General features: G+C 45.5%; 2 protein-coding genes across 5 annotated transcripts in view; both read left to right on the top strand.

Annotated features, from left to right (window-relative positions):
* The window catches only part of LOC126035374 (uncharacterized), a 168861-nt gene that overhangs the window by 37495 nt on the left and 118321 nt on the right, over window positions 1–13045 (top strand). The gene's annotated exons all lie outside the window — the stretch shown is intronic.
* Window positions 11560–13045, top strand: part of LOC126035252 (amyloid-beta A4 precursor protein-binding family A member 1-like) — a 157435-nt gene continuing 155949 nt past the window's right edge. For all 4 annotated transcript variants that reach the window (XM_049793584.1, XM_049793583.1, XM_049793585.1 and 1 more), the window contains exon 1: window positions 11560–11698. The gene's annotated coding sequence lies outside the window, so the exon portion shown is untranslated. The remainder of the gene's footprint in view (window positions 11699–13045) is intronic.

The following is a 13045-nucleotide window of genomic DNA, read 5'->3' as shown; positions in this document are numbered from 1 at the left end:
CTGCAGCAGCTTTGAAAACAGGAAATGTAGCAGGAGCCTCTGCTGCTTTATCTAGAAGCTTTAGAAATGCTGGTGTTAGAGAGCACGGGCTGAGGCGATCTACTAGATCCCAGGTGCCAGTGTAGGCAGCATATCTCTTAACTCCCTCCCAAAACTGATCAGGGGATCTTGGGACTACAGTTATTGTGGATGGGAGGAGAGTCCATGGCAGAGGTTCTTTCGTTATGGTTTTATCTGCGAGCTGCAGAGATCACATAGCGTCAATTAGAGCTTCTTCTGCCTCACTTTCATTTCGGCTCTCACTTTCCAGCTCAGTGTTATTCGCCGGATTCGCCGTATTTTTCTCCTCAGGGGGGGCTGATGGAGCCACCCCTTCCACTGCTGCACCACTAGGTAAGGAGGGCCTCTCATCACCCAGTAAAGTATTTAATGGCGTAGGAGGAGGAGGTGGATAAGGGTATGATCTGATTTTGCCCATGAGGGGTTTTCTGTCCGGAACTGCTGATACTGCAGCATCGGCTTCAGTTGTTCCTTGGTCAGAATCTTTTTCCTTCCTAACATTTTCTGGTTTCATATCTTTCTTTTGCTCATCATTCGCATCACATTCTGCTTTCCATTCCTTCAGGGTCTCGCGTAATAGATGCCATACGATCGCCAACTTACACAGCTCTTTCTGTCCTTTAGAGATCTCATCAAATATTTTCCATCCCACTGCTTGCCATGCACCCACACTGAATGCAGTAAGTGTTGTGGCTGCAAAGCCTTGCATCTTACACCATATTAAAATACTTTCCAGGCTTTGTTCTGGGGTTTTAACCCCTTTTCTTTTTAATAGGGCTTTCCAGGTAGACAAAATCGTCTCCTTTTCTTTTGTTAATTGCTGCCCCATTCTAACAGTTTGGTCCCCGGTGGCTCACCTTTTTAGGTGTCGAAGTTCAGGTCCAGACCAAGCAGATTCCCACTGCTCTCAGCTTCACTGCGCTCCGTCTCCGCAGCTCTTCTTACCGATAGTATACTCCTCTGCAGCTCTCGTCACCACTGGTATACTTCTTGCTAGTGCTGGATTTATCGCCTTTAAATGATCTGTTCACCCAAATGCATCGGGGTCACCATTTGTCGCAGTAGAGATGGACACGACAAGTAATAGATCATGCAAAATGGCTACTTTATTGTTCTAACACACTTTTTTATCCCCTTCTTCAGAGTATGTGTTAGTATATGATTGGTTTAGTTAGTAACTAACAATTCATGATTGGTGAGTTCGTCAGGACAGTTCTTCTTATCATTATCTTGTTTTTGTACCGCTCTTCTCGGATCTTTCCAGACTTTCAAGGATACGCTACAAGCTGCTCAAGGTCACGCTGTTCTCGAACTGTCAGGCATTCCACAGACCCGTTGCATCCCCCGACAATATGTCCCTCTTTTCCACAATTGAAACATTTCAGAGAAGTCTTTTGTAATTGAAGTTGTGATATCACAGCTGCTAACGTGGATGCACGGTGAATTTCCGTGCCTATATTTTGACATACCTTTATATATTCACCTATGTCAGTAGCCTTGTCTTTAACGGGCATTAGTGCCACCTGACAATCGCTGTTAGCGTTTTCAAATGCTAATTGGACTAATAGTGCATTAGCAGCTTCAGCATTATCAATTTGTCTTTGAATTGCATTCTGCAATTTGTCAATAAAGGACAGATAAGATTCTTGTGAACCCTGTCGAATTGTAGCAAAAGATCCTGCTCGGTTCCCTGTCTCAGGCACTCGCTTCCATGATCGAATAGCAATCTGGGAAGCTTGTGTAAAAAGTCGATGATCTTGTATGACTTGATTTTGAGGGCTAATAAATTGCCCTGTTCCCATTAACATATCAATACCAATAGGAACACCATTCTCTAGATTTTCCGTTGCCTGCACGGTAGCTAATTCATGGTATTCTAATTTCCAGAGTACTGTGCTGAGGTAGGCACTGGTTTCATTAACATAAACCAGTCCCAAGGTGTCATTACATAAGAATTCCAGATAGCATCTACAATTCCAACTGTAAATGTGCTCTGTAAACCATTTTCTGTATGGACTTTCTTAATTCTTTAAAAACCTGATAAGGCAAGCCATCATGAACAGGGTTTTGATTTTGGCAAAATATTACAGAGAAAGCAAAAGTAGTAAGATCTCTTTGTGACATAGCCTTCTTCCCTGCACCGCTGTAAAGCAGGAGCCACAGGATTAGACAGGGGCATAGAGGTAGAGGGATTAGCAGGAGAAGGAGATACAGGCAGTGCAGCAAAGTCAGGTTCCGTTTTAAGTTCTGAAAATCCTGGAGAGGGAGTACCGGGCGATTGGGGGCGGGGGGGGGGGGCGGGGGGGCCGGCGGCGGCGAAGCGGGCGTGGCGGCCGCGGGAGGCATCGGCGAGGCGGCGGGGACCCATATGCGGTGGTGAGGGCCGGCAACCCCGCGGAGCCCGTGCTGCCCGCCCGCTGCCTGCCTGTCTGCCTGCCGGCGGGATGTGTGCGTTAACGGTGTTGGTCCGGACGGTGGTGGAGGTAATGGGGGATATAAATCTGGTTCTTGTTCGGGGTCTACTGGAGCCAATGGAATAATATCATCAGAATCATGGTTATTATCACCATCAGCCTCAGGTTTTTGTTCCGCATTGATATAGAGAACGAACTGCTAATTGCTTAATGATTGTCTCTCAGTAACTTTACATACCAAAGACTGGTGTTTGTCAAGGATTAAGCCTGTCTGAGACTGGTACTTGGGAATGATGAGCAAGAAGGAACCATGAACAATCACAAAACTTAATTAAATGTTTGATGAATTTACGATCTTGTTGAGAAGGCACAAGGAGAGGCCTTGCTTGAATAGATAGGGCCAGAAAAGATAAGAACTCCTGCCTTTGTTCTCATCCTTGTAGATAATTTAGCTTAAACTAACCATATGGTTCTACACCACTAATGAAAACTTAGCTAATAAGAGCACTAACAAACACTGATGTACCAAAACAAGTAAAAGACCATACTGTGCAGAATCACCTGAGGAGGGTCAAACAGCGGACAAGTGAGGAAGACTATGGAAGACCACCAGAGGACTCCTGAAGACCACCAGAGACCTTCAATGCGCCTGCGTAAAGGACATTTGCATGTGCTAATAGTTTCCCAGAAAACTAATGAATATGTATAACATTTCTCAGAAATCTAGTGAATATGTATGTAGAACATGTACTTAACCTGCACAATTAGACCCGACGGTGTGCACAATAGGTGGAGCGATCCCCCATGCATCCAGCGCTGCCAATAAAGAATACCTACTTAATAGTTAATCAAACTATTGAGTTAATTTCTTTGAATCAGCATCAGGCTCAGAAGCCTTTAACAGTTGTAAAGCAGCAAAAAGGAATTTCCACGTTATAATAGCTGAATCAGGAATTGCAAGCCCTAGCTCCTTTCTTGTTTGCAAGTGTTCCCACACTCTTTCCAAAAGCTTTATATCAAAGGTACCATTCTGCAGAAACCAATTACAATGTTCTTTTACCAAGAACAATAACTGTTCTAGTTGCTTTTCAGTAAGCTTAAATCCTACTGCACGAACTATTTGTTGCAAAACCTTTAGGTATAAGTGATGCTCTTGTGATACATCTTGTCCCATCATGCTATTCTACACAACCCCATAGCTTTTCCGTTCAATGGACACTACTGTTCCTTATTTGTAAGGAATTGTGGCCACAATTACTCACCTGTCAGGTTGCGGGTCGCTGGAAAGTTCCTCCGAGCTTTCTGAAGTCTCCTGGCTCCTCACACGGGGCACCAAAACTGTGGCAGTGAAAGAGGCACTTGGGATGACAAGATGGTTCCAAAGCAATGGCAAAAAAAGAACTCTTTATTGTCTCTTACAGCATACTTATATGTTACTAACACAGGAGCGCATATCTGGCTAGGCTAGGATGTTTGCCAGTCCTCAGAACAGTTAAAGATAAAAACATCCCATACACATACTCCTGACTGTCTTCAGCCACATCTTACGAGGCCTACACAAGGCCATCCTCCAACCTGACCTTGTAAAACTAGTTCTTCAAAGGCTTGGCAAACATGCAGCACAACAAATTCTAACAGTCACTCTTGAAAACAAATACCAGGTGTTCCGAGCTGCTCCCACATTAGGTCAGGCAGTTTATTACAATAGCTATAGGAGAGAACACAGAGCAGTCAAGTGACAGCCTCCACTGGTATGAACTCTATCCAAATGAAGCAATTACAGAGTTTATATACCTTTAGGTTATACAACCCCTTCTTGACCAAAACTGCGTCAGATAGATAAGCATGATATGATAAACAACAGCAACTGAAATCCTTCAGATAAAAGGATGCACTGACTAGAGGCTCCTTACAACAACTACTTTGTTGATTAAATCATACTGACTGGCAAGACCATTAGCTGCAAATGTTTCTTAAATAGTTGTCCTGGTTTAACCCCAGCCAGCAATTAAGCACCATGCAGCCACTCACTCACTTCCCCCCCACACCCAGTGGGATGGGGGAGAAAATCGGGAAAAAAAGTAAAACTCGTGGGTTGAGATAAGAATGGTTTAATAGAATAGAAAAGAGGAAACTAATAATGATAACAATAATAAAGTGACAGCAGTAATAATAAAAGGATTGGAATATACAAATGATGCACAGTGCAATTGCTCACCACCCACCAACCAACACCCAGCTAGTCCCCAAGCGGCGATTCCCCGCCCCCACTTCCCCATTCCTAGACTAGATGGGACATCACATGGTATGGAATAACCCATTGGCCAGTTTTGGTCAGGTGCCCTGGCTGTGTCCTGTGCCAACTTCTTGTGCCCCTCCAGCCTTCTTGCTGGCTGGGCATGAGCACCTTAGACTTTAGACTAAACATTACTTGGCAACAACTGAAAACATCAGTGTTATCAACATTCTTCTCATACCTAACTCAAAAACATAGCACTATACCAGCTACTAGGAAGACAATTAACTCTATCCCAGCTGAAACCAGGACAGAACATCTCACCTCCAGTGTCTTGGAATTTCACTCCCGAACAACTACAGAACCCTCATGAAGTGGTAGAATATTTGAAAGGAAAATGCTGTGGCTATTCCAGAAACGCACAACTTCCTGCACTGTGCTGGGCCCTGGCCAGTATCTACTGCTTGATATTTGGCAGCACCCTCAGGGGGAAGAGAGGGAAAACAGAGCGACAGGCACCGTGGCTACCCCAACCCCACCAAAAGGCACTGCAGCTAAACCAGAGAACAAACCTGTGCCAGTATCAGTCGTCCCTGTACAGAAAAAGAAACACACAAAGAAATCAGTTTGCTTAGTGAGAGATGAAAGTGAACCAGGGTCATCATGAGAACAGGAGGAAGAGGCAGAACCTGAAATAATTACCCGATCTCTATCCATGAGTGAGTTGCGTGACATGCGAAAAGATTTTAGCCGCCACCCAGGTGAGCACATTGTTACCTGGCTGCTCCGATGCTGGGATAGCGGGGCTAGCAGTGTGGAATTAGAGGGTAAAGAAGCCAAGCAGTTGGGATCTCTGTCTAGGGAAGGGGGCATTGACAAGGCGATTGGGAGAAAAACACAAGTCCTCAGCCTCTGGAGGTGACTTCTGTCAGGTGTGAAGGAAAGATACCCCTTCAGGGATGAAGTTACATGTCACCAAGGCAAGTAGACCACCATGGAGAGAGGTATCCAGTACCTGAGGGAATTAGCCATGCTGGAGGTGATTTATAATGATCCAGAAAATGCGCAGTCACCCACAGATCCAGATGAAATCCAGTGCACACAACCGATGTGGTGGAAGTTTCTACGAAGTGCACCACCAACCTATGCCAACTCATTGGCAGTAATGTCCTGGAAAGAAGGCTATGGACAAACAGTGGATGAACTGGCTGTCCAACTCCGGCAATACGAAGAAAGTCTCTCTTCCTCCCTACGGGCCTGTGTCTCAGCTGTAGAGGAGTTGTCCCCGGAGTTCCAGCAATTCAAAGTGGATATGTCCTCCTCCTCACCTGTATAGGCCCACATCACAATTATTAGGAGTAAGCATTCCTCTGCCCAAGAGAGAGGAGAGAAAAAGTACACACGACGGGCTAACCTGTGGTTTTACCTGTGTGACCATGGAGAGGACACGAGGAAGTGGGATGGAAAACCTACCTCAGTCCTAGATGCACAGGTACGTGATTTGCGAGAAAAAGCAATCAGAAAAGAGGATTCTTCTTGGAAAACTGCTGTTCCAGTTTCCCGTGAGCAGTCCCCCAGACAGAGTAGAAGGGCTGATCTCATTTCTGATCATCCTGAAGGAACTTCTGATACATGTTCACGAAAAGTGAGTAATGGATACTCTGACCAGGATTAGAGGGGCCCTGCCTCCAGCCAGGTGGAGGAGAGGGACAACCAGGTCTACTGGACAGTGTGGATTTGATGGCCTGGCACATCAGACCCACAGGAATATAAAGCTCTAGTGGACACTTGTGCACAATGCACCCTAATGCCATCAAGTTCTAAAGGGGCAGAACTCATTTGTATTTCTGGTGTGACAGGGGGATCCCAAGAGTTAACTGTATTGGAAGCTGAAGTAAGCCTAACTGGAAATGAATGGCATAAAAACCCCATTGTGACTGGTCCAGAGGCTCCGTGTATCCTTGCCATAGACTATCTCAGGAGGGGGTATTTCAAGGACCCAAAGGGGTACTGTTGGGCCTTTGGTATAGCTGCATTGGAGACAGAGGAAATTGAACAGCTGTATACCTTGCCCAGACTCTCTGAGGACCCTTCGGTTGTGGGGTTGCTGAAGGTTGAAGAACAACAGGTGCCAATTGCTACCACGACGGTGAACCGACGGCAATATCGCACCAACCGAGACTCCCTGATCCCCATCCATAAGCTGATTTGCCACTTGGAGAGCCAAGGAGTGATCAGCAAGACTCACTCACCCGTTAATAGTCCCATATGGCCCATGCGGAAATCTAATGGGGAATGGAGACTAACAGTAGACTATAGTGGCCTGAATGAAGTCACGCCAGCGCTGAGCGCTGCTGTGCCAGCCAGATATGTTAGAGGTTCAATATGAACTGGAATCAAAGGCAGCTAAGTGGTATGCCACAATTGACATTGCTAATGCATTTTTCTCCATTCCTTTGGCAGCAGAGTGCAGGCCACAGTTTTCTTTCACTTGGAGGGGCGTCCAGTACACCTGGAATCGACTGCCCCAGGGGTGGAAACACAGCCCCACCATTTGCCATGGACTAATCCAGACTGCATTGGAAAAAGGTGAAACTCCAGAACACCTGCAAAACATTGATGACATCATCGTATGGGGCAACACGGCAGAAGAAGTTTTTGAGAAAGGGAAGAAAATAATCCAAATCCTTTTGAAGGCTGGTTTTGCCATAAAAGAAAGTAAGGTCAAGGGACCTGCGCAGGAGATCCAGTTCTTAGGAGTAAAATGGCAAGACGGGCATCGTCAGATCCCAATGGATTTGATCAACAAAAGAGCAGCTATGTCCCCACCGACCAATAAAAAGGAAACACAGGTTTTCTTAGGTGTTGTGGGCTTTTGGAGAATGCATATTCCAAATTACAGTCTGATTGTAAGCCCTCTCTATCAAGTTACCCAGAAGAACAACGATTTTAAATGGGGGCCTGAGCTACAAAAAGACTTTGAACAAATTAAGCAGGAGATTGTTCATGCAGTAGCTCTTGGACCATTCTGGGCAGGACAAGATGTTAAAAATGTGCTCTATACTGCAGCTGGAGAGAATGGCCCTACCTGGAGTCTCTGACAGAAAGCACCTGGGGAGACCCAAGGCTGACCCATAGGGGTTTGGAGTCAAGTATATCGAGGATCTGAGGCCGGCTAAACTCCAACTGAAAAAGAGATATTGGCAGCATATGAAGGAGTTTGAGATGCCTCAGAAGTGGTTGGTACTGAAACACAGGTCTTCTTAGCACCCCGATTGCCAGTGCTGGGCTGGATGTTCAAAGGGAGGGTCTCCTCTACACATCATGCAACTGATGCCACGTGGAGTAAGTGGGCCGCACTTATCACACAACGGGCTCGCATAGGAAAACCCAGTCACCCAGGAATTTTGGAAGTGAACACGGACTGGCCAGAAGGCAAAGATTTTGGAATGTCGCCAGAGGAGGAGGTGACGTGTGCTGAAGAGGCCCCACTGTATAATAAACTGTCAGAAAATGAGGGGCAATATGCCCTGTTCACTGACAGGTCCTGTCGCATTGTGGGAAAGCATCAAAGGTGGAAGGCTGCTGTATGGAGTCCTACACGACAAGTCGCAGAAACTGCTGAATGAGAAGGCGAATCGAGTTAGTTTGCAGAGGTGAAAGCCATCCAGCTAGCATTAGACATTGCTGAAAGAGAAAAGTGGCCAGTGCTCTATCTCTATACTGTCTCATGGATGGTAGCAAATGCCCTATGGGGGTGGTTACAGCAATGGAAGCAGAGCAACTGGCAGCACAGAGGTAAACCCATCTGGGCTGCTACACTGTGGCAAGATGTTGCTGTTCGGATAGAGAATCTGGTTGTAAAAGTATGTCATGTAGATGCTCATGTACCCAAGAGTTGGGCCACTGAAAAACATCAAAACAACCAACAGGCAGATCAGGCCGCCAAGATTGAAGTGGCTCAGGTGGGCCTGGACTGGCAACATAAGTGTGAGCTATTTATGGCTCAGTGGGCCCATGATACCTCAGGCCATCAGGGAAGAGATGCAACATATAGATGGGCTTGAGATCGAGGGATGGACCTGACCATGGACACTATTGCACAGGTCATCCATGAATGTGAAACATGTGCTGCAATTAAGCAAGCCAAGCGATTAAAGCCCCTGTGGTATGGAGGGCGATGGCTGAAATATAAATATGGGGAAGCCTGGCAGATTGACTATATCACACTCCCACAAACTCACCAAGGCAAGCGCTATGAGCTGACAATGGTGGAAGCAACCACCGGATGGCTGGAAACATATTCTGTACCCCATGCCACTGCCCAGAACACTATCCTGGGCCTTGAGAAGCAGGTCTTGTGGCGACATGGCACCCCAGAAAGAATTGAGTCAGACAACGGGACTCACTTCCGAAACAACCTCATAGACACCTGGGCCAAAGAGCATGGCATGGAGTGGGTATATCACATCCCCTATCACGCATCGGCCTCTGGAAAAATCGAACAATACAATGGACTGTTAAAGACTACATTGAGAGCAATGGGGGGTGGAAATTTCAAACATTGGGCTACACATTTAACAAAAGCCACCTGGTTAGTTAATACTAGAGGATCTGCCAATTGGGCTGGCCCTGCCCAACCAAGACTTCCACATAATGTAGAAGGAGATAGAGTCCTTGTAGTGGGCATTAAGAGTATGTTAGGGAATACAGCCTGGTTTAGTCCTGCCTCAAGCAGAGGCAAACCCATCCAAGGGATTGCTTTTGCTCAAGGACCTGGGTACACTTGGTGGGTGATGAAGAAGGATGGGGAATTTCGATGTGTACCTCAAGGAAATTTGATTTTGGAAGAGAATAGCTAGTGAATTAGGCTGTATGATATTTAACTGCTAAATAACCTGCCAATGCATGTCAATGTATCTATAGTGTCTATATGCCATATCAAGGGTATTATTGTAAGAATTACCCAAATGACTGAAGGATGATCTTTGAAACTGAGCCAAGTACAACAGTGATAGAACTTGAACTGGTGACCAGCAATTTCCTCAAGATCAACATCTTTGACCTGCAGACCAGGGGCATGGGTTACACCAAATGTACCAGCTGCAAGCTCCAGAGGCAGCATGCAACAACCCAACACCTCACACCATCTCTCCTATCCTGAAGGACTGTTACAACAGATGGAGCCCCAAAGTCATGGACTAAATAAAATTGATGGACACATTAGAGGGATAGCCCATCGACTAAGAGAATGCTATTTGTGTGTGTGGGGGGGGGTCTGTCCATATACATATATGTATATAAGACAAGGAAAGTGGTGGTGATTAATTGGAAAACGTAGGATCTGGGCATGATGTAGATGGTATAGAATAAGGGGTGGATAATGTCCTGGGTTCAGCTGGGATAGAGTTAATTTTCACAGGAACCTGGGAGGGAGCACAGCCGGGGCAACTGACCTGAACTAGCCAAGGAGCTATTCCATACCATGTGACATCATGCTCAGTATATAAATGGGGAGCGGGCTAGGGGGTGCTCTCTCGGCTTTCAGTGGGGGAAATGGCAGAGCATCGGGTTCTGGGTGGTGAGCAATTGCACTGTGCATCACTCTTTTTGTATATTCTTTTATTAGTACCGTTGTTGTTGTTGTAACTTCTCTTTTTGTGTTGTCCCAGTAAATTGTCCTAATCTCAACCCTCGAGGTTCCGTTTTTGTTGGTTTGGTTTTTTTTTTTGATTCTCCTCCCCATCCCACTGGAGGGGGGCGGGAGGAGTGAGCGAGCAGCTGCGTGGTTCTTTTTTACCGGCTGGGCTGAAACCACGACATGCAGTTTTTTTGCATTTGCTGTATTTTTAAGTTCAAACATGTTAACATGTACTGTCTGTGATGTGATTTGGGTTAGTTTGTGTCGTGGTTTAACCCCAGACAGCAACTAAGCACCATGCAGCCACTCAATCACTTTCCCCCCACACCCAGTAGGATGGGGGAGGGAATCAGGAAAAGAAAGGTTTAATAGAACAGAAAAGAAGAAACTAATAATGATAACACTAATAAAATGACAACAGTAATAATAAAAGGATTGGAATATAGAAATGATTCACAGTGCAATTGCTCACCACCCGCCAATCGATACCCAGTTAGTCCCCGAGCAGCCATCCACCTGCCCCTGCTCCCCCCCAGTTTATACACTAGATGTGACGTCACATGGTATGGAATACCCCGTTGGCCACTTTGGGTCAGCTGCCCTGGCTGTGTCCCCTCCAACTTCTTGTGCCCCTCCAGCTTTCTTGCTGGCTGGGCATCAGAAGCTGAAAAATCCTTGACTTAGTCTAAACATTACTTAGCAACAACTGAAAACAGCGGTGTTATCAACATTCTTCGCATACCTAGCTCAAAACCATAGTACTGTGCCAGCTACTAGGAAGACAATTAACTCTATCCCAGATGAAACTAGGACAGTTTTTTAGGGGAGAGAAATAAAACAAACTTGTCAAAGTGCACATAGGAAGCTTTCTACTGTAGCGTGTTTTCCTGCATGGGCTCATAGTGACTAAAGCAAGCTGCATACATACCCTTTCCTAAGCAACAGAATCCGATTTGATGCATTTGTTGCTCTTGCTGTTAGAGAGTGGCTATGACACTACACCATCCTCTTCTATTGGGGGAAGAAATAGCTAGTTTCCTGCGTGCATCAGCTGCGCCTACCTGAAAAAAACAGCTCATCCTGCACCCCTTTTCTCGGTGTGTTAGAGGCTGGAGAGAGAAAGCTGGTCACGTGGAGGGAGGCGGGGTAAGAGAGGAGTAGGCAGGAGCAGGCTCTGCTGGTGATTGTCAGAGTAGGAGGAGAAAGAAGATGGTGGAGTTGGTGATAGCAGCAGTTGAAGGAGAGGCTTGTTTCCTAGGTTTCCAGTTGTTATTTGTGCTGTCAATTTCACTGGTGTCATAATTGCTGTCCTGCGTGCTGAGGTAGTCCGCACGGAATCAAGTCAAGGTATAAGGCAGCTGTTCTCTTTAGGGCTTAACTAGATAGGGGGAGGTTTGGACTAGGAATAAGATGGGTGGGGGGAAGGGAAGGGAATGGAATCTCTGTCGGTTACAAGTCTATTTGCATGTTGTACTGATCATGATCATAGTTGTTAAGCTTTCCTGAGGAAGGATAGGGCTCATTTGGAGTAACAGTAGGAGAGTCTGGATGGCTGCATGTAGATTCATGTGTATTGTGCTGGGGGTATATTATAATCTGTGATGTGTATAAACTGTGTAATGTTGTAGGAGTATACTCTTTGCTTCACGGGATTTCTTTTCAGCTAATGATGGTGCAATTGGAAAAAAAATATGAGGCAATGGCGGCCATTAGCATCAGGAGTGCAGTGCTGGGGCAGGTACTTGGTGTGTAAATCATGCACCAATGAGAACATGGGAATGGATGACAGTAGGTTGTAAGACTCTGGGTGTGTATGAGAGAAATTTGCATCTGCTTTTTAAGCTGTAGCGAAAGATATAAAGATATATTAATGCCCTGGGTCCAGATGCAAATAGTGGCTTCAACAAATAACTATGTGCGCTGGGTTATTTTAATAATAGAGAGATGCATGGAATATTACTGTACAGAACTATTTATACTCTACCATAATTTTTCTTTTTATTCCTCCTCTGATTAAAAGGAGAAATGGAGGTCAAGAGGAAACTGAGGAGCAAGCAAAACATGGTTGCAACAAGACAGGGAGTGAAGATGTGTCCTGACAGGGTCCTACTAGACTGCTGGCTTGTGGGAGGGGTTCAAGGGAGAGGAGACCTTCCCACCCCTATTTGTAAGCTTCCCTTCATCTTTGAGTTGGGAGAGGGAGCTAACCAGCTGTTAGTATCAAATACTAATTTTAGGAAAGGGAGACCTCTTGATTCTTCCTGGAGGAGCATCTGTATAGCTTCTGGTGCGATTAGGGTGTGGATTGCTTAAGTTATCTTCCTGATTGGTGCAGCCATAAATATTTTACTTTTTTTTTCTAGGAAGTTTAGTCTTAACAGAAGCCATTTACTGCAGCTTGTTTCACTATCATCTCATGTAGAGCTGCATTTGGAAAGAGACTGAGGACTTGAGCCTGGGATGAAAGAATTATTTTTTTTCCTTTCCCTTTTTGTGGCCTTATTGGGCTGTAGAATTATAGTTTATCTTAGCATGCCCTATGGATCTGACTGTCATAGCCACTAAGAAACTAAAGTAGAAAGGCTGGAAGGCATAGATTTTTCCCAAACTCTGCATATTATTAAGGGTGAGCTAACATGGGTGTGGGGCAGATCAGACATAGCATTAATTCTTAACTTTACTATGTGTTACCTT

This window comes from Accipiter gentilis, chromosome W (assembly GCF_929443795.1).
Source record: "Accipiter gentilis chromosome W, bAccGen1.1, whole genome shotgun sequence".
Classification (NCBI taxonomy): domain Eukaryota; kingdom Metazoa; phylum Chordata; class Aves; order Accipitriformes; family Accipitridae; genus Astur; species Astur gentilis.
This window is presented reverse-complemented; position numbering and strand designations above follow the sequence as displayed.